This window comes from Protomyctophum bolini, assembly GCF_963924005.1.
Source record: "Protomyctophum bolini genome assembly, chromosome: 9".
Lineage (NCBI taxonomy): Eukaryota > Metazoa > Chordata > Actinopteri > Myctophiformes > Myctophidae > Protomyctophum > Protomyctophum bolini.
The window spans coordinates 1,372,269-1,395,110 of NC_137870.1; the positions used below are offsets into that span (position 1 = coordinate 1,372,269).

The 22,842-nt window shown below is 43.2% G+C and overlaps 1 long non-coding RNA gene across 1 annotated transcript; it reads right to left on the bottom strand.

Annotated features, from left to right (window-relative positions):
- Positions 1–436: 436 nt before the first annotated feature.
- On the bottom strand, positions 437–9,377 carry LOC308320874. Its single transcript, XR_013964568.1, has 3 exons — positions 9,319–9,377; positions 2,345–2,369; positions 437–570 (listed from the first exon to the last, which is right to left on the bottom strand). It is a non-coding gene; the product is annotated as an uncharacterized lncRNA (long non-coding RNA).
- Positions 9,378–22,842: the final 13,465 nt, after the last annotated feature.

The window sequence follows — 22,842 nt, forward strand, 5'->3', positions numbered from 1 at the left end:
CGTGCTACATGTAACGTTAGCATCACAATGTGTGCTACATGTAACGTTAGCATCACAATGCATGCTACATGTAACGTTAGCATCACAATGCATGTTACATGTAACATTAGCACCACAATGAAAAAATACAACCCTGTCATGATTATGAACATCCTGGCTAAAAATAACACTGCTATTTTAAAAGGATCTCTGGCTAATAAGACTTAATGCCCTCTATAACTAACCAGGGATCCTTTTAAGAATCAGGATCAACGTGTGACTGTGGAGCATAGTGAGTGTACAACTTGTATTAACTTCATAGAAAATTAATTTAAATCACAATTACTCACAGATCCTCTAGAAGGAGATTCTCGTGTGTCTCAAGACATTCGTGGAAAATGTCTTTAGACGTGCTGGAGTTCAGGAGCGCATAGAGTTCCCTCATCCTCTCCTCAATGGTGGACTTGGACCTCACTTTATTGTAGTCCTCTGTGGTGATGATCCTCTTCTCAAGGAGCAGATCCAGGATGGGATTCAGCCTGGTCACTCTCTGAATGAGCGCTGCCCGGTGTTGGTCAACAAAGTGACCCGCTGAAGATAAGTGGAATGAACATTGGTTGGTAGTTGTTGTTGTTGGTGGTGAAACTGCCAGTATTTCCCTCCACACCAAATGTCTTCTTCCCTCTAAGACCCCCTTTACACGAGAATGATGTTCATGAGAACGGCAGAAAAACGTATCGCTTGCTGGGGTCCGCTTTGATGAGAATGGCGTTTTCAAAACACAACAAAGTGAAACCACCTATCAAAGAGTGGAAGTCTTTGTATTGTGGAGTCGCGCTCGCCCCCCCCCCCCCCCCCCCCCCCGACAAGGTGAGTGTCCCCAAAGGGAGAGAAAAAGAAAGTTAACACTGTGCGCCTACTAGAGCACGCCTCCAGGGAGGAGCTACCTACTAGAGCACGCCTCCAGGGAGGAGCTACCTACTAGAGCACGCCTCCAGGGAGGAGCTACCTACTAGAGCACGCCTCCAGGGAGGAGCTACCTACTAGAGCACGCCTCCAGGGAGGAGCTACGCTACCTACTAGAGCACGCCTCCAGGGAGGAGCTACCTACTAGAGCACGCCTCCAGGGAGGAGCTACCTACTAGAGCACGCCTCCAGGGAGGAGCTACCTACTAGAGCACGCCTCCAGGGAGGAGCGCACCGACAGTGCTCGTCTGTATGTTTTTCTGTCCTGAACTAATGGAACTCTCTTTCAGTGACAAGGACAAGAATCCCATTCTGCTCATTATTTTGCCCTCCCAGGCTTACAGTACGTTGAGTCTGACTTGCTCCCTATTTAAGTTTGATCAATAAACACCCTTGAAACCGTCCCATCCTTGTCTTGGTTCTGGTAACAGACGCCCGCCCGCCCGCCCGCCCGCCCGCCAGCCAGCCAGCCAAATAACCCCAAAACTCAAAAACCATCATCATTATGATATACATGTTAGTGTTTAAACCCTCAGTTTATCCAGAAGGCTTCCAGGGGGAGGTCTCCAAAAACAACATATCCACGTATTACAACAATGAGGGGATCTATTTAGATACATTGTCGTAGATTATATATAATGTTATTATGTTATCTACTAAATGCATAACACTTGGCTGTATCACGGCTGGACTGGGACAAAAGTTCGGCCTGGTCATTTACACGCAAATTTGGCCCAGACCGGCCGGCCCACCACAACCAGCGTGCAGATAGCAGAAACTCTACCGCCCGCTCTGTCGAGGCACACACAAACAAACAAGACCCTAATAACACCACCACTTTTACAGAACAACATTGCATGGCACTGGCAGAATGGCATGCAGTCGATCGCGGCCCACCGGGAATATGCCCGGTACGTCCTGTGGCCTGTCCGGCCCTGGACTGTATTACTAGTGTTAGGCCTTACCCGGCTGGGACATTATATACCCAATATACAATGTTTATTTTTCTTCAAACTTATTTGTCTTTTTGGTATACATGTTAGTGGCCCAGACATCTATTCATATAGTCAATAATCAGTTTATAAGACATCTATTCATAGAGTCAATAATCAGGTTATAAGACATCTATTAATAGAGTCAATAATCAGTTTATAAGACATCTATTAATAGAGTCAATAATCAGTTTATAAGACATCTATTAATAGAGTCAATAATCAGTTTATAAGACATCTATTCATAGAGTCAATAATCAGGTTATAAGACATCTATTAATAAAGTCAATAATCAGTTTATAAAACATCTATTCATAGAGACAATACTCAGTTTATAAGACATCTATTCATAGAGACAATACTCAGTTTATAGGACATTATCAGTTTATAAGACATTATCAGCTCACCTTTACCTCTGCCTGGAGCTTTATGCTGGAGATGAACATAGAAGAGAACAGATTAGATGAGACACACAAACAACTGAGGAGGCCTTTCTATTTGTTTGAGGGGCCCCTCCTATATGTGTCCAGCTTTGAGGGTTTGTGTAAACACAAACATTGTGTAAACACAAACATTGAATGCCATTACAATTTACAATGTAGGCCTTTATCAGACGCTCTTAATCCAGAGCGATTTACAGTAAGCAAGAACAAAGGCATGGTAATACATCATACATACATACATACAATAAATACTTAAATAGTCATCATGAATCATATACATAAATTAGGAAGCTAACAGTGGCTCGGACCAGGCTGGGGGCGGGGCCGAGTCCAGGTTGACTAGGGCACCAGGCTGGGGGCGGGGCCGAGTCCAGGTTGACTAGGGCACCAGGCTGGGGGCGGGGCAAGTTGACTAGGGCCAAATTCCAATACACAAAATCTTGGCCACTCGCTCACTCCCACTCGATCACTCGGGGTCATTTCAGCGTGACCCGGAAATGGTTAACGTTCCAATTGTTAAAGTGCTCCATCGAGGAGGAGAGTGGAGTCGAGTGGAGGAGCTGAGTGGGCTCTCCGAGACCGCATAGAGCGAGTGTACATCAGGTGCAGCTCGGTGGGGTGTGTTGTCTCCTCATAGAGCGAGTGTACATCAGGGGCAGCTGGGTGGGGTGTGTTGTCTCCTCATAGAGCGAGTGTACATCAGGGGCAGCTCGGTGGGGTATGTTGTCTCCTCATAGAGCGAGTGTACATCAGGTGCAGCTCGGTGGGGTGTGTTGTCTCCTCATAGAGCGAGTGTACATCAGGTGCAGCTCGGTGGGGTGTGTTGTCTCCTCATAGAGCGAGTGTACATCAGGTGCAGCTCGGTGGGGTGTGTTGTCTCCTCATAGAGCGAGTGTACATCAGGGGCAGCTCGGTGGGGTGTGTTGTCTCCTCATAGAGCGAGTGTACATCAGGTGCAGCTCGGTGGGGTATGTTGTCTCCTCGCGGCGGATTTCCGCATCACGTGTACATGTTTTTGTCCTTCTCCAGTGACATAAGTCCGCCTCCTCCACATGTGGCACAGAAAACACTGATGAAACCCATACTATGCACCCCCCACCCCCATCCACTAGCTGCCGGCCGGCTGAGTCGCTGACCCAACACACACACTAGAGTTCTCATCGGCCGAAATTTGAAGCCCGGCCCGGCCCGGCCCTAACTGGGTCAGACCGAAGCTCGGCCCTATACCCTACAAAGTACCATAATGTTAGGCCCGAAGCCCTATAAAGCCCGACAAAGACAAAAAAGAACGCCACTTTAATGCTGGCCAAAGTGGCCGCATGCATTAAAGTGGCGTTCTTTTTTTTTCTTTCAGTGTGTGTCTGTGTGAGAGTGAGAACGGAGTTCAATGGACTTATCGCCGAAATAAAGGATTTATGTAGCTCACGTTAGACTGTTAATGTACCATTTCCATTATCATTCTAATGGATTCCATTTCCAGTGGTGGTGAGTACTAGCTCCCCTTAAGTTTCCTCTGAAGTGAAGCTATATGTCCAAGACCCCAAGTATCGTCCCCGTTCGGTGTCCAAAAGAACAAACATAGCCTACAAAGTTTACAAACCATCCACGCACCTCACGCTCATGGCGTGTCTCGACAGCTTAGAGATCTGTTATTTTAAATCGGGCACATATAACGAGGAGCGCCGCTGCCGCACCGAGGGACGGCGGTTGTAATACTAATCATTTTGTAAATCAAATAGCCTGTAGCCTGCAGTGGACTGTAATATTGCGTGGTCAGATCATACACTACAGAATTATATGGATCGGTTGGTGACTATATGACGTTGATTAGGCCTATAATGATTAGGTTATTCATCGCAGTCAGCTGGGTTTAACGAGATGGCTCAGTGCCAACTGTTTTTGTCATGTTGCAGCTCTATCGTATGTGTGATAATCCGATTGATTTATAAAACATTTAGCAATGGCATTATGAACTGAAGCTCATTTGGTGCGCCACAAAACAGAGGCACATCCAGATGATCCAGCGGTATAAACATTAAACAACCACCCCGCCGTACACACATAAAACTAAAAAGCTTTGCCGTTTGTTGAAGAGACACATTTTCGCTGAATTAATAGAGCTTCAGAAAGATAAAGTAGCCTATCATACATATGTGAAAGTGAAAGGACCACAACAAGCCACTTGGCTTTATTGCGTTGTGTGATATAAGCATAATAAAAGTAGGCTATATAAATTATAGGAAATATTGTGCGCACCTCAAAAGCTATAGTTGATTTCTCTCATGTGCATGCCTGAATGCACAGACAGACTGCTATGAATGACGGTGACAAAAATGTATTTATTTATGTGGACTGAACTGAATATGTAAGTCAGTCAGAGTCGAGAGACTATACCTATAATTCCTGTTATAGTGTCCGTTATTTGCAAAGACCGTCGGAGGAGGGGGGGTGATTTATACGAGCCAAAAGGAACGCGGGCTGCGGGGCACGCCAGGAATTCCCTTCACAATCATATTATATAAAAGTGTGCGCATCCTGGCGCTTATTCACTATTTCAGGAATAAATAGCCTTAATTGTTGCACATGTTAACAATACATACACATTGGCCTCGGTTACATGCACAAAATGAATAAATATTCTCTAGACTGTAGCCTACTACGGCTCTGGGTTCGAATCGGAGTTCCAGTGATCCCCAGCTGTGTCAATGTAAACGTATATTTTCCCATGCCAATAAAGCCCTTTGAATTGAATTGAATTGATACACGTCAAAGGTGATCGCGAAATGTGCCGTCGCTTTGAAATGACAGCGTAGTAGGCCTACGTTCCGATTCTAGAGGCACCATGCAGTGACCACCACACTCTGTCCTCGCATCGAATCCTCTCCTCCTCGCTGGGGGAGGAGACGAGGAGCGAGTGGAGTTTTGATTGATTGATTGAAATATTTATTAACAGTTTGTAGAATTACAGTACATTTTAAGCACAAACTCAATACAGACACTGTTAACTGTGAGTGGACGACCCAATTAAGCGTTACACTTAATTGTTTACAACAGGGTCCACCATGTTCAATTAATTCATCAAAACATTTAGAGACATACAAATAGACACTTCCATGTAGTTAAAGAACAGAACAGGAATTCATCATAAAGGAAGCAAAAAGGGAAAAGAAACATATACAGTGAGGGGAAAAAGGGGGGGTGGGGGGGATTCAGATTTTACAGAGGCCAGTTTCGAATTGCAGCCGTCCGTATAGGTGCCCTTCGTAGGATGCGAGGAGAGTGAGCGAGTGTGAAAGTTGCGGTATTGGAATTTGGCTGAGGGCACCAGGCTGGGGCGCATTGTTTTTGTGGTTCTCAACCAGTGGTCCGGGGACCACCGGCGGTCCTTGAGTTGAGGCGGTTCCAGGTGGTCCCCATGCAGCTAAATGATGGAGAGTTGGGTAACCAAATGGACCCTTAACTCTTGAGAGTTTAAAATGAATTCATTTTCAGGGCAAGACCCGGTTTGAAAAGACAGGGCAGTTTGGCATGCATATAGCCTACTGACCAAGGCCGGTTCTAGGGGGGGGCAGGGGTGGGCACAGCCCACCCAAACGTGCGTCCTGCCCACCCAATCAAAAGTTATGGGGATCCTTTATTTTTTTGCCAAAAATATGCCACAAAATATCTGTAGCGTTTCTGATTGGGTGGGCACTGCGCAGCATTTTTAGACCCAACAATGAACCCATACCGCAAAAGTGTAACAGAGAAGTGTTCAGAACACAACACAGAGCACCCACTGAAGAAAATGAGCCGCGTCGAAAACCTCCTACACATAACCACGCCTCCAGCAACAGATCCACGAAGCAGGAGTAATTCTATATGCTCAAACACAAAGAAAATAAAGTTTATCGGCCTACTTAGTAGGCCTACTTTTACTTTTGGTAGGCCTACTGTAAGTACATTTTTAAGCCAATACTTTTGTATTTTTTCTTATGTACATTTTGAATTCCACACTTTTAGTTCTAACAGAATATGTATATGTTGCAGTATTGCTACTTTTACTTAAAGCTGCTATAAGCAATAATATGGGGTCAAAGTGAGGTTTGGGGCTACCCCAGAGGTCCTTGAAGGGCTTCCAGCTATACAGATACCGATAACCCCACCATCACCCCGTCTCAGTCTCTCAAAAGATCCTTGCTCAGCATCCTCGACAGGGCCATTTCAGAGCTGGAAAACAGATTCTCAAAGAAGAATTTAGACCTAATGACAGCCATATCAAGCCTTGTACCCTATTCTGAGAGATTTCTATAGACTCCACCTTGTTGGAGCCTTTGCATGTTCTTACTGAAACTGGGACAGACTACGCAACTCTGAAAAGGGAACTCATTGTTGCAAAGCCAATGTTGGCCAAGTTATGTTATCCAAAACTAAACTGACCTGGCCACTGTGTCTAAACACATGAAGACATACGAGAAAGCATTTCCTGTGTTGCACAAGTTGTATGTGACAGCCCTTGTAATTGGTGTGTCTTCAGCTTCATGTGAGAGTTCCTTCTCCACACTGGCACGTGTCCTAACCCCCTACCGTCGTACCATGTTGCACGAAAGAAAAAAGAACTTGGTCATCTTGGCAAATGAGAAATCTATAACAAATATATAGACATGGATGAACAACAACAACAAACCAACCCCAGTACTTGAGTCAAAGTACGACTCAAGTGGAATATTATCTGTCAAATGTGTACGTGAGTTGAAGTACTGGAGTGCTTTCTTTTACAATAATGTAAGTGAGCAGGCCTTTAAAACTCTGTCTATATTAAAATGTAGACGTTAAAAAAGAAACTGCAAGTTTGTTGATCTGCTAGTTTCACTATTTGAAATATAAGGCTTAGAAAGGTATAGTGGAGTCAAAAGTATGTCAATAGTATCATAATCATATCATACCATATCAAGCCTTGTACCCTATTCTGAGAGATTTCTAGACTCAACCTTGTTGGAGCCTTTGCATGCTCTTACTGGAACTGGAACAGACTACGCAACTCTGAAAAGGGAACTTATGTTGTCCAAACGAAACAGACCTGGCCACTGTGTCTAAACCCATGAAGACATACGAGAAAGCATTTCCTGTGTTGCACAAGTTGTCCCAAGCCCGGGGTAAATGCAGAGGTAGTGGCAGGAAGGGCAATTGGGTTAGCATACTGTTGGTCAAAGAGAAGATAGATGAACTGATGATGATAGCATATAGTTTTCTATGCATTTTGGTGGTTTGACACCCCAAATTCTGTCTGCCCACCTTAGTGGGGCTGGCTAAATCCGGCCCTGTACTGAGACCAGTGTTGTTTTCGTCGACTAAAACCAAGACGAAGAATGTTCGTCGACTACCTTCTTCCACAGACGAAAACTAAATGGAAACTAAATTAAAATGATGACTAAAACTAGGACTAAATATACTGACAATTTCGTCAACAAATAAAAACTATATGAATAAAATGTTAGGAAGGGACTAGTGGACAAGACATCCAGTATAACTCATTCTACAATTAGTTGCATGCTGAAAATAGCTGATCTACAAGCTCACAACGTGTCGCATTGTGAGCTTGTAGGTCGGCTATTTTCAGCAAGTGTAAAATCAGTCATTACGACAGCATCAAGACCAGCCAAAACACATTTTAGTCGACTAAAATCGTATGACATTTAGTTGACTAAAACTAGACTGACACTAACACATTCCAGGTGACTAAAATGTGACGAAGACTAAGTGAAAACCATTCAAGAGACTATGACTAAAACTAAAATCTAAATTTGCTGCCAAAAACAACGCCGACACCGACCCCCGTGCAATGCCTCAGTATTATTTATATATAGCGTAAACTCAACGTCAACTTATAGCTCTGAGAGTACAAATGGAACCAAAATGCACCTGCTATGGTCCATTTGGGTTCAGTTTATACACAATCCTTAATACCCTCTCTGGGTGCCTTAAAGCCCTTGAATTTGATTAAGATTTATTTTCATTATGGTAATCTCACACTTCAATATCGCTGCAGGCGGCGGGTGCGTTTTACCTTTGGGTAGGCTATAGAATTGCGTTGGGGGGGGGGGGGGGGGACTCTCGCGGCCGAGCGAAGCGAGGCCGCCGCCGCGGATTTATTTCTTTCTTTCTTTCCCAGATAGTCTAAAAATGAGTTATTTAGCATACTTTTACCAATGAATTAGCCTATACACAGACAACGACTTTTGGACGTCTCGAATCAGTCAGTGTAGATTACCCGGCGGTGTTGCTGCCCCTCCGGGAGTCGCGGCTCATGGCTCTTCACAGACGGCACAGAGACAGCAGCCACTCCGCTGAACGTGTCAGTGTTGCTGCAGACTGCAGTGGTGTGAACTGTGAACCGTGCGGGCACTGAGTTCTGACAGCCGACTCACAGCTTCTTCTTCTGAATTAGGCTACTTTATCTTTGCCTTGAAAAATACATTTTGCGTTTTGCTGTTTCCCAAAACAAACCAGCGCGCGCTACTCTTTGCTACAAAGCGACTGGAAGGACGAGGTTTACAGACACCAATAGTAGTCATTCAATCATATGCTGATTAGGCCAGTTGCCGATCAGCGATCACCAGGGGGCAGCGACAACACACACACACACACACACACACACACAATAGCCTTCTATAATGCTGCGCACATATATTATATATATTAAAAAAAAATACCCAGCATAATTTTAGGGGAAGGCTAAGCCTTCCCTAGCCTTATGCACCCGCCGCCTAGTGTAACTTTTATTAGGCCTCAAAAAAAAGTGACATAAGTTTAGCCCAGGCCTGCATTGGGCAACTTTGACGACGGAGAGGGCCACTATGGTCTTTATAATTATGAACAGTGAATGTTTGTAATACATTTTAAACAACTCAGCTCTGGTCTTCAGTTAGTCTGCTTTGTAAATAAAACGGTAGGCCTACCTTTCGTTTGCGTCTGCCTGGGAGGTTCCCCATGTTGACGTCTTCCTCGTTGCTTCTTCTAACCGTTCTGGTGACAAAATGAACAACGACAGTGACGTTTATGCAAAGTGGGTTGATGTTTTATAGGAATGAGACCGCGTTGGTTGTGTTCAGCGCTGTGTCCAATGGCAGTGTTATTATGGGCTGGCTGTTTTTCTATACTGCGTTTCAAACTAAAATATGCTCTTTTTTGTTTGATACGATTTTGTCTAAACAATTCCATGCTTTTGGCGTTAAATAGCTCTATATTAGTAAATAGTAATCATTGCTATATAGAGTGTGTTCAGCAACAGTGTTAAATAGCTCTATATTAGTAATCATTGCTATATAGTGTGTATTCAGTAACAGTGTTAAATAACTCTATATTAGTAATAATTGCTATATAGTGTGTATTCAGTAACAGTGTTAAATAACTCTATATATTGTTAAAAACACTGTTCTAGACATAGCATTGTAGAGTGTATATACTTATAGTTTAATTGATATTCTACTGTTAGACAGCTGTTAGGTTCTTATACCTAATATATTGATCCTAGATGACTATTTCTACGTATTTTCTAATTACCATGTGTTGGTCTTGCTTATTGTAAATCGTTCTGGATTAAGAGCGGCTGATAAATGACTACAATATAAATTGTAGCTTCCATTAAATGATAAATGACTACATTATAAGTTGTAGTTTTCATCAAATAGTGTCAAAGCTAAGCAAGTGGTCGCTCTACTGCTGAAACACTACAGCAGACAAAAACCAAGGGGTGTAGTTTTACACTGTGTCCAATAGATGGTGCACATGGACCACATTAAGGCAGACAGACAGAGAGGCAATGTTGTGAGCCAAATAATGCTGATCTACAACTTAGGCATTTGGCAGACAAGCTCATAACCGTGTTGTTGTGAGCTTGTAGATCTGCTATGTTTGCCAAAGAGACGTATTGTCGACAGAAAAGAGCAGTCCAAAAAAACCTTAGGCCAGTTTTTGTGCACAGGTTTAATGTAAGAGTGTGAGAGTTGTGTGGGGGGGCAGGGGGAGGGGCTTCAGGGGAGGATTATCCAACGGGCCTGTTGGGTCCGGGCCGGGTTAAAGCAGCTAACTCCACCACCTCTCCCCCTCTCAAACTGTCTGCTAAAGCAGCTAACTCCACCACCTCTCCCCCTTTCAAACTATCTGCTAAAGACGCTAACTCCACCACCTCTCTCCCTCTCAAACTATCTGCTATAAAGCAACTAACTCCACCACCTATCCCCATCTCAAACTGTCTGCTATAAAGCAACTAACTCCACCACCTCTCATTGAAGTAATTGACAGGAGCTTCCATGTCATTTGTTCATTCCATATCCAGGCAGTCAGGCAGGCCTTTGCTCTGCACGTGTGTGTGTGTGTGTGTGTGTGTGTGTGTGCGTGCGTGCATGCGTGCAACAAAGGAAGCAAAATGGCGAAGTATTGCATTTATTTTTGTCCAGGTGGAAATGGGAGTGGCCTAGTGGTGTGACATCACTCACCTGACAACATTCTGAACATAGCAGAACATCTATGTGTGTGTGTGTGTGTGTGTGTGTGTGTGTGTGTGTGTGTGTGTGTGTGTGTGTGTGTGTGTGTGTGTGTGTGTGTGTGTTGGTATGGCCGCTCCCTAAGCAGTACTTCTCCAATAATCAGACATCTCTGAAATGCTAGTGGTGGACATTTTGTCAACATTCTGTTTGCCACGCACATACAAAATGAGACGCCTTGAAGACCCTAACAGGAGCCCTCGTACAAGGTTTCTACACCTTGAAGACCCTAACAGGAGCCCTCGTACAAGGTTTCTACACCTTGAAGACCCTAACAGGAGCCCTCGTACAAGGTTTCTACACCTTGAAGACCCTAACAGGAGCCCTCGTACAAGGTTTCTACACCTTGAAGACCCTAACAGGAGCCCTCGTACAAGGTTTCTACACCTTGAAGACCCTAACAGGAGCCCTCGTACAAGGTTTCTTCGACTATGCATGCACCTCCTGGTACCACAGCATCCAAAGGCCCTTAAAACAAGGCTCCTGACTTCCCAAAACAAACTGGTCAGGCTACTATACTTGGCCTCACTCCCCGAACCCCCCTCACCCCTGCCCACTTTGACAGGCTAGAACAGTCAACAGTACAGCATCTTGCAATAGAGCACCGAAGTCTGACGTCAATTTCAGTAGAGGGTGTCAGTCCCCAGGTTCATGTATTCTTTTTAGTTGCATTCAAATCCCCAGGGGTATTTTAGATCGCTTCATATAAGAACTGTGTTTGAAAAATAAACCGATCATCTCTGCCTTTCTGTCAGGGGGAGTGGCTGTGTGTCGTTAATGATGTCCATTAATATTTGATACAGCCAGTTTCTGGAGAAAATGGAATTAATGTAGCCGCAAAAGTCTTGAAACTACATATGAAGGCAATGTCGCTGCTACTATACGTCACGCCCAGCTGTCAACACATTGCGTTCCTGAGATTCCTCGTTGACGTAAGCTCAGCTGGTGGTGACTCAACTCGTACTATAACCACGAAACATTAAATATCAATAAAATAAAAATAAAAATAAACGTAATTAATTATGTTGTGCGCATAGGTGTGCGACAGGCAGATGCAGCCACCCGCCTACCCGGAAATGTAGTCTCTGGGTTATTTGACTCGTTTCTAACGCTTATTTTGTTATACTCTTTGGGTATATTTGTACATTTCCACCTTCAGTCGAGGCTTCATATCCATACGAGTGAAAAGGCTGGGGTGGTCGGTTTATTTTTCAAACGCAGTTCTTATAATGAAGAGATCTAAAATCCCCCCTATGGGGATTATAATGCAAATACAAAATACATGAACCTGGGGACTGACGCCCTCTACCGACAGTGACGTCAGGACTTTGGTGCTCTATGGGTCTAGTCCACAAGATTCGATACAGCACCAAGATACCTGCATGTACCCGGCTAAATACTTCCTTAATGTCAACCAAATCCACACCCACAACACCAGAGTTCAACAAACCATGTGCAACCCAGATTCGGCACAAACAACGGACTAAATTAATTTTGCTCCTATGCCATCACAATGTAGAATGTCCTACCAACACCAACAGTCATTAAGACATGCAAATCCCTTGACTCCTGCTCTCAAAGGGCACCTGCGGACGGCTGCAATTCGAAACTGGCCCACTTTCCGCACACAATTTTGAAATAAATCTTCCTCCTGGTATAATCATAGTAGGCCTACCTGATGGGTAATAAAACACTCCATCTTTAAAGGAGCATTAAGATTTGGGTGCCTTGGAAAAAAAAACCCGGTCCGCCTCCCGGGAACAAGATGTGCACATGCACGCTCTACAGTGGCTGCTTAATGTAAACCGCTCTGGATTCAGAGCGTCTACATGCACGCTCTACAGTGGCTGCTTAATGTAAACCGCTCTGGATTCAGAGCGTCTACTAAATGCCTAAAAAGGCCCGCCACCGCTCGATTGGCAGAAGGCTCTATCCTGATTGGATGAAGGCTGGGCCACCCAGCCAAAAACAAAGTTTGTTGACCCCAAGGGTTAACTGCAGGGGACAGGGAGGAACTCCTTATATGGTCAGCACACTCTATAGTAGAGAGGATTATCACAACAAAACAAAAAAGAGGTGATATTTGAATTAAGTGAAATCACTGACTATACCTTTAATAGAATAAACACTGTCTTCAAATGCAGTGAAATATTTGAATAGCTGAACCAGCAACATGTCAGCCTATACGGCCTTCATCAGGCTATGTTTATATTTAAGACGAGTAAAATATCAACATTTTGTGACATTTTCTTCAAAAGATCAGGACTAAAAATAAATCCTTAAAACACCAAGTTTAAATATGAATCCTCCTCTTATTGCATTAATTCCATATTTTTCCATTACAAGCCACAATCCCAGTTCCAATCAATTCCATTCAAAGTAGCTTTGTTGGCATGAGAAAACACACGCTTGCATTGACAAGGAAACACACGCTTGCACACACACACACACACACACACACACACACACACACACACACACACACACACACACACACACACACACACACACACACGCACACACACACACACACACACGAGAGGTGTAAAGCTTTTTTAAACAAATAAGCATCACCTTTTGCAGTAATTTTGGGACAAATAGCAGCATTTTTTAAATAAGTAGTATAGGTAAGTAAATACCGAATATAGGAAACAGTTGGACCAAAACCAAATACCGAATATAGGAAACAGTTGGACCAAAACCAAATACTGAACTGAATATAGGAAACAGTTGGACCAAAACCAAACACCGAATATAGGAAACAGTTGGACCAAAACCAAACACTGAATATAGGAAACAGTTGGACCAAAACCAAACACCGAATATAGGAAACAGTTGGATCAAAACCAAACACCATTACTTATACATCATTTATTTGTAAAGGTTGTCTTTGTATTCCATCGGCTAACCTTCTTTTATCACAACAGTTCACACATGTCGCTGCTGTTCAGCACAGATTCCTCCCAAGTACAGTATGGGACGTTTGTTGTCTTTTCTCATGTTTTCAAACCAACTGTGTGTGTGTGTGTGTGTGTGTGTGTGTGTGTGTGTGTGTGTGTGTGTGTGTGTGTGTGTGTGTGTGTGTGTGTGTGCGCGCGCAAGTCTTTCTCTTACCTGTGCTCTGGTGCTGCAGTTTGAAGAGGTGTGTGTGTGTCAGCACACAGGTTGAAGTGGTGTGTGTGTCCGTGCGAAGGTTGAAGCAGTGTGTGTGTGTGTGTGTGTGTGTCAGTGCAAAGGTTGAAGCAGTGTGTGTGTGTGTGTGTGTGTGTGTGTGTGTGTGTGTGTGTGTGTGTGTGTGTGCGTCAGTGCAGCAGGCATAACAGGTGTGGGCGTGTCAGCGTGCAGGTATGGTAGAAACTGAGTATGCACATGCCCCCGCCCCCTACACACACATTTTACACTGAATGGACACGCCCCCACCCAACAAGCACACACACACACACACACACACACACACACACACACACACACACACGTGTACACACACACACACACATTTTAATCATTTATTTATGTCCACATAAGAGATACAAATACAAGGACACAAATATTTACAAGGTGCCGTACAGAATGCAATCAGCAAATCCCGAACAAATAAATACCCACACACCCTTCAGGGGTATAGGTAACAGCGTCTTCGCCATATTTGGCGGCTACCGATAGTGGAAGATATTGCACAGAATTTCGCAAGCCGTTTGGCTGCTTTTTTCGGCATCCCAAGTTGTTGGAAGCCTCTTACGACCAAACTGTGTACATGTCCTAGGCTGCCGAAGATAAACACATATAGATTGCACCTATAGCCTAGTTCAATGATGGACTGGAGGAGCGGCTGGTACTTAATGACCTTAGTCATAAAGGCTTCCTCTAAGCTAGAGTCAAAGGTGCAGGCCATTTCAAGAATGAAAACTGATTTGTTCTCTTCATTAACCACAACAACATCTGGTGTGTTAGCAGAGAGATGTGCAAAAATGTCAGTATTTTCAGTACAGAGTTGAAACATGGAAGGTTTGACACAGGAATGTTTGTACATTCTCACAGACAGTGCAAAATGTTTGGATATGTCCTTAGTTATTAGATCAACTATTCTGTCGTGGCGTGCTATGTAAAGCCCTTTATAGGCAAAACAGCCATTCAGAATGTGTGACATGGTTTCTGTAACAAGCCCTGTGGTGTGATGCAAGCAATGAGGTGCATGGGTGGAGGGAAACCAGAGGGAGAGGTTGAGTTTGGTGGGAAGGATCTGTACAGTGCAGCAGGCATAACAGGTGTGGGCGTGTCAGCGTGCAGGTATGGTAGAAACTGAGTATGCACATGCCCCCGCCCCCTACACACACATTTTACACTGAATGGACACGCCCCCACCCAACAAGCACACACACACACACACACACACACACACACACACAAACACACACACACACACACACGTGTACACACACACACACACACACACACACACACACACACACACACACACACACACATCGGCATCGGTATGGTTGCATAAGCATCACAGGCTCTTGCTCTTCAAGATGGACAACAGGTAAATGTTGCGTGTATGTGCATAACACATAGTCAGGAGAGATATGCTGTGCTCATGTCCTTTTATTCTCTGAAAGCCGGTGGTGGACATAACAGCATTGCAACGACAACAGCCAGGTATAAAGCTGTATACAGAGGCAGTAACATCCGGGGACCACAGGGTGGGGCCGTAGCCTAGAGCGCCCTGTAACAGTAAATGACAAATAAACCTCAAAGTGCTCCAGAAGTTAAACTAGTTAAAATACATGAATAAATAAATAAGCAATTAAAGCCTAAAGTATGAATGGATTAATGGTAGGTTAAGTTATATTTAATGGTCAAAACAAAAGGTTGTTCAGTAAAAGGTTATAAAACACTATTCTGATAGTAATCATTGCTATAGTATTTGTTCTGTATACAATTAAATGATTCAGATTAATTATAGTATCCTGACCTGTTGAATAAAGAGCTGGAGAGACAATGAGACTCTTGTTACTAAACACACACACTATGATTACTATCTGAATATAGAGATATTTAACACTGTTACTGAACACACTCTATAGCAATGATTACTGTCACAATATAGAGCTATTTAACACTGTCAGTGAACACACTCTATAGCAATGATTACTGTCACAATATAGAGCTATTTAACACTGTTACTGAACACACACTATGATTACTATCTGAATATAGAGATATTTAACACTTATTTTAGCCAAAAGAAAATGACTTAACCTACTTTTTGAGCGGTGCAACCACTCCAAGGAACAGCAATGTCCGTGTTCGTCTATGTGTTGGTCACCTCGTTAATGAGCACCAGTATGTACTGCACTGTTGCCTGCTAATATATGTGAGAGAGAGAGAGAGAGAGAGAGAGAGAGAGAGAGAGAGAGAGAGAGAGAGAGAGAGAGGAGGAGGAGGGGGGGGGAGAGAGAGGGGAGTTGCACCACTCGGTTCACACAGGTGTGATTTTATAGAAAAGATAAACAATATTACATTGATGCAACACATAGCTGTGTGTAATAGCCTATATGCTAACCATAATGCTAACCACTTGTATCACCCTGAATCCATGTTAATGCAATGTTGTATTGTGCATTTAGGCATTCCAGCGCCTACAGTAGCCTACACCAGGCTGGACATCCAGTCCTCAGGCTGTACATGGAGCCTGAAGCCTGACTTCAGGCTCTCAAGACAGGCCTTCAACAGCCTGCTGACCACCCCCCACCATGGCTGGGGCCATCATTTAGTTTTTGTATACTGGCTTGCTTGCTCACGGCTTATCGTATCGGGTTACCAGCAATGCCTTTGACAGGGCAGCGGTGGCCGAACGGTTTGCGGAGCGGTCTTGATATCGGAAGGTCGCTATAGTTCGTATCCCCGGATCGGCACGTTAAGATTACCAACGCTGAAGTGCCCTTTGAGCAAGGCATTGAACCTCTACCATGAAATGTTCTATGAGCAGGGCCTGGCTGTAAACAAGTTCTTGAGCTTAGTCCAGTTACCCTGGGTAAACATAGTAGGCCTACCTTTCCTTTCCTTAGTCCAGTTACCCTGGGTAAACATGGTACCTTTCCTTTCCTTAGTCCAGTTACCCTGGGTAAACATGGTACCTTTCCTTTCCTTAGTCCAGTTACCCTGGGTAAACATGGTACCTTTCCTTTCCTTAGTCCAGTTACCCTGGGTAAACATGGTACCTTTCCTTTCCTTAGTCCAGTTACCCTGGGTAAACATAGTACCTTTCCTTTCCTTAGTTCAGTTACCCTGGGTAAACATGGTACCTTTCCTTTCCTTAGTCCAGTTACCCTGGGTAAACATGGTACCTTTCCTTTCCTTAGTCCAGTTACCCTGGGTAAACATAGTACCTTTCCTTTCCTTAGTCCAGTTACCCTGGGTAAACATAGTACCTTTCCTTTCCTTAGTTCAGTTACCCTGGGTAAACATGGTACCTTTCCTTTCCTTAGTCCAGTTACCCTGGGTAAACATGGTACCTTTCCTTTCCTTAGTCCAGTTACCCAGGGTAAACATGGTACCTTTCCTTTCCTTAGACCAGTTACCCTGGGTAAACATAGTACCTTTCCTTTCCTTAGTCCAGTTACCCTGGGTAAACATGGTACCTTTCCTTTCCTTAGTCCAGTTACCCTGGGTAAACATGGTACCTTTCCTTTCCTTAGTCCAGTTACCCTGGGTAAACATAGTACCTTTCCTTTCCTTAGTCCAGTTACCCTGGGTAAACATAGTACCTTTCCTTTCCTTAGTCCAGTTACCCTGGGTAAACATAGTACCTTTCCTTTCCTTAGTCCAGTTACCCTGGGTAAACATGGTACCTTTCCTTTCCTTAGTCCAGTTACCCTGGGTAAACATAGTACCTTTCCTTTCCTTAGTCCAGTTACCCTGGGTAAACATGGTACCTTTCCTTTCCTTAGTCTAGTTACCCTGGGTAAACATAGTACCTTTCCTTTCCTTAGTCCAGTTACCCTGGGTAAACATAGTACCTTTCCTTTCCTTAGTCCAGTTACCCTGCAGGGTAAACATGGTACCTTTCCTTTCCTTAGTCCAGTTACCCTGGGTAAACATAGTACCTTTCCTTTCCTTAGTCCAGTTACCCTGGGTAAACATAGTACCTTTCCTTTCCTTAGTCCAGTTACCCTGGGTAAACATGGTACCTTTCCTTTCCTTAGTCCAGTTACCCTGGGTAAACATGGTACCTTTCCTTTCCTTAGTCCAGTTACCCTGGGTAAACATAGTACCTTTCCTTTCCTTAGTCCAGTTACCCTGGGTAAACATAGTACCTTTCCTTTCCTTAGTCCAGTTACCCTGGGTAAACATAGTACCTTTCCTTTCCTTAGTCCAGTTACCCTGGGTAAACACAGTACCTTTCCTTTCCTTTACATCCCCACATCAACCATTTTTCGTCTTGTTCACAGAATAGCCAAAGAAATCAGAAAGGCCAAGAACAAAATTATTCATTTCCCACCTTAGTGGAAGTAGGCCAAGGATTTGCCCAATTGGCTGCACGGCATCATTGAGCCTTTAGAAAGGACGTTCAAATTAAACCACCCAAAACCAACAAAAGCTGTTATTACAATTACAACGGTTCATACTCCATCCAACTATACAAGCATTACAACGGTTCATACTCCATCCAACTACAATTACAACGGTTCATACTCCATCCAACTATACAAGCATTACAACGGTTCATACTCCATCCAACTATACAATTACAACGGTTCATACTCCATCCAACTATACAATTACAACGGTTCATACTCCATCCAACTACAATTACAACGGTTCATACTCCATCCAACTACAATTACAACGGTTCATACTCCATCCAACTATACAATTACAACGGTTCATACTCCATCCAACTATACAATTACAACGGTTCATACTCCATCCAACTATACAAGCATTACAACGGTTCATATTCCATCCAACTATACAAGCATTACAACGGTTCATACTCCATCCAACTATACAATTACAACGGTTCATACTCCATCCAACTATACAAGCCATCTGTGACAGTAAAGTCATTGAATCAGATCTGAGCAAATTAAGTGCAATTGGGAATCATCTCAGCACAGAACTAAAGTAAATGTCTGCTTATTCTTTTTCATCATCATCAGTGAGAGAGAGAGAGAGAGAGAGAGAGAGAGAGAGAGAGAGAGAGAGAGAGAGAGAGAGAGAGAGAGAGAGAGAGAGAGAGAGAGAGAGAGAGAGAGAGAGAGAGAGAGAGAGAGAGCGTTCTACTTACATGTAAACTTCTTTATAATCCTATAATTTATAGTCCTTTATAATCAATATTATAGTATAGGGTCAGGGCCGGATCTACCATATGGGCACTTTGGGCACCTGCCCAGGGGCCCCTAAAAAAAAAAAAAAGAAAAAAAAGATTGAAAATGATTTTTTTTTTGTTTCACAGACAATTTCCCTGCTAATCGGAATGAAATAAATGGTGTCTAAAAAGAAAAAGATGAGTGTTTTATTGTTGGTGAGAAGGGGAGCTGAAAAGTGCAATTGTGTGTAAAGCAGCATCAATGCGCTAGATTGGCTGTCACTCTGGGGACCTTCGAGCTTCAGTGCCCAGGGGCCCTCAGAGGTGTTAATCCGGCCCTGTATAGGGTCACAGACTATGAGGTTCTGTGACCATCCTCTGGGATGATTGATTTGACCTCTATGGAGACTTTAGAAAGGATTTAGACCCCCAGGTCCCTCGCAGAAATCCCGGCATGTTCTGCTAGAGGGCCATAAATTCATATTGCATATACACATGTTACTGTATATAGCCTATATGTTGATCTGACCTCATCATCACACCCTGTACACTCAAGACACGCTCCATATATATGCAGGCCAGTGCACTCCATATTCTGCATATACTTAAAAATATTAATAACATATTTAAAATAACAGCGCCACCATTCAATAGGGTAACAAGAAGACTCACCCCGGTGCGTGCCCGTTTTTCCTCCCGGAATTTTCCCCAGTGAGGGGGATAACTTTGTAATATGCTATATTGGCTGTTTGTATTCTTTTTGGGAAAAAAAAAAAAAGATACTGCTGTGGAAAGGCTATATTATATTACTTATATTGACCCTATAAACAATTTAGTATTATTTGGTATATGTAAGGTTTTTGCTCCCTCAAATGGTACCTCGTCAGATAATCCCCACATTATCCTACAACAACTTCTGTGAACAGACTTCACTGTAGTAGCTTTTCATTAATTATATTTGTCCTTTAGGCTGTTCTGCTGTCATGAAAGTTTAGAGAAATTCAAAGTCCAGCCGTCTGCACCCCCTAGAACTGTCCTATGCCACCAAAATGTGGAACGCCCTACCAACAGTCATGAAGACATGTGAATCCCTTGACTCCTTCAAAACCGCTCTCAAAGGGCACCTACGGATGGCTGCAATTCGAAACTGGCCTCTGTAAAAATCTGAATCCTCCCCCCCCCCCTTTTTTCCCCTCACTGTATATGTATCTTTTCCCTTTTTGCTTATATATGATGAATTCCTGTTCTGTTCTTTAACTACATATAAGTGTCTATTTGTAATGTCTCTATATGTTTTGATGAATTGAACAATGTGGACCCTGTTGTAAACAAGTGTAATGCTTAATTGGGTCGTCCACTCACAGTTGACAGTCTCTGTATTGAGTTTGTGCTTGAAATGTAGGTTACTGTAATTCTACAAACTGTTAATACATATTTCAATCAATCAATCAAAAAGAAGGCACTCGCGCACCACAAGGGGTGCGCGCACCACAGTTTGGATCTGGTGGTCACGCCTCGCCTGCTTGGTGGAGCGACGGCGGGCTGTGATTGGACGAGCCGAGCGGCTCACGTGATCGTGTGCAACAGGCTGGTGTGTAGTAGAGAGTTTGTTGTGGGTCACATGATGACTCCCTGGCCGTGGCCGGGGCTGCAGTGTCAAAGGAACTGTCTATATGGCTCAAACTATGTGGCTCCCCTAGTCCGGGGTTCATTTTATATTACGCCTCTCTCTGCGGTCAGGTAGAGAGATCTGATCATCCTATATAAAGGTCTGTTTTTAACGTTTTTATTCATCATTTTTTTTACATTGATTTGTTCGCTGCAAACAAAGTGATCGGAGGAGGCGGCTGAGGTGATCGAGCGTCGCATCGCTGCCTGCTGCTATATAACCTTCTCCAAAGATTCTCCCATCGATCATCGAGGTAGGATTGGGTTTTTTTAAAATATCGTTTATCGATAACTTATTTTGACTATACAGACAGTGATGTCGATCGATCATGGTTTGTTGACGATGTGTCTTGTTTAATAAAGCACTTTGAATCCGCCGTCCTTATATTATGGGGCATGTTGTCGCTCTGAAGAATAGTCACTTTTTTTGTCCAGATTTTTATTTTCGCGAAGTAAAGGGCATATTTTTTGTTACATGTTTAACAGATATCTAACTATCCTGGCTCTGGTTGTGGTGGGCCTGAGATTATTATGTATGATGATTAGGCCTATATTCATTCCTGACTTTTCGTCCTTTCTTTGCTTGGCTGTTTTGCATTTTTATAAAATGTGATGTGGTGTCATGTGCTGCTTTTCTGATCTTTCTGATCTTTCTTTCTTTGCCTGGCTGTGATGTCATCATGTGCTGCTAGTGTTTTATATATATATATATATATATATATATATATATATATATATATATATTATACCCTAGATATGTTTCTTGTTCTAGATGAGCACCTAAAGCTTAACTTTAACTTTCTTTGCTTGGCTGTTTTGCATTTTTATAAAATGTGATGTGGTGTCATGTGCTGCTTTTCTGATCTTTCTTTCTTTGCCTGTCTGTGATGTCATCATGTGCTGCTAGTGTTTTATATATATATATATATATATATATATATATATATATATATATATATATATTATACCCTAGATATGTTTCTTGTTCTAGATGAGCACCTAAAGCTTAACTTTAACCCTAAGCCAGCAGCAGGTGACAGACAGCCACCTGACAATGTAGGCATTTATCACTTATCAGACGCTCTTAATCCAGAGCGACTTACATTAAGCAAGAACAAAAAAAGCATGGCCACACATCACATATATAAGAAGTAGTTATGAATGCGTATTTAGCTAAGAACGTAACAGTGGAAATTGGAATATATAATGAAACTATACATATAAACTACAAATCTACAATATATATATATATATATATATATATATATATACCGGTATATTTATATTATATAAATGCAATTCTAGTGCTGTCTACGTAACATGCTATAAGTCTGTATAAAGTGCATATCTAAGGGGGTATAGGGTAAGTGCTATGGGCCATGATGGAGTCTGAAGAGGTGGGTTTTCAGACTACGGCGGAAGATTGGGAGTGATGCTGCAGTTCTGACTGCGATGGGAAGTGCATTCCTGCAGTTTTGGAGCCAGGAGGGAGAAGAGTTTGGGAACGTGTGGAGCGTTGTTGTCCCGGCGTTTTTAGTGAGGGTGCTTCCAGCTGATCTGAGTGCGCGGGAGGGTTTGTAGGGTTCGATAATACTTGCAAGATATGGGGGAGCCATACCTTTGTGTGTATATATATATATATATATATATATATATATGTATGTTGGTTGCCTTGAATGCCAGCATCAGAGTTTTGTACTCTGTGCGGGCAGCGACCGGGAGCCAGTGGAGGGAGCGGAGAAGGGGGGAGACGTGTGCGAATTCTGGCTGGTTGAAGCATAGATATATATATATAAGAAAGCTAGATGGCTCACCCTCATCTATGGGTTGAAGACCCATAGATGTCTATGGGGGTGATATCTATGGGTTGAAGACCCATAGATGTCTATGGGGGTGATATCTATGGGTTGAAGACCCATAGATGTCTATGGGGTGATATATATATGGGGTGATAT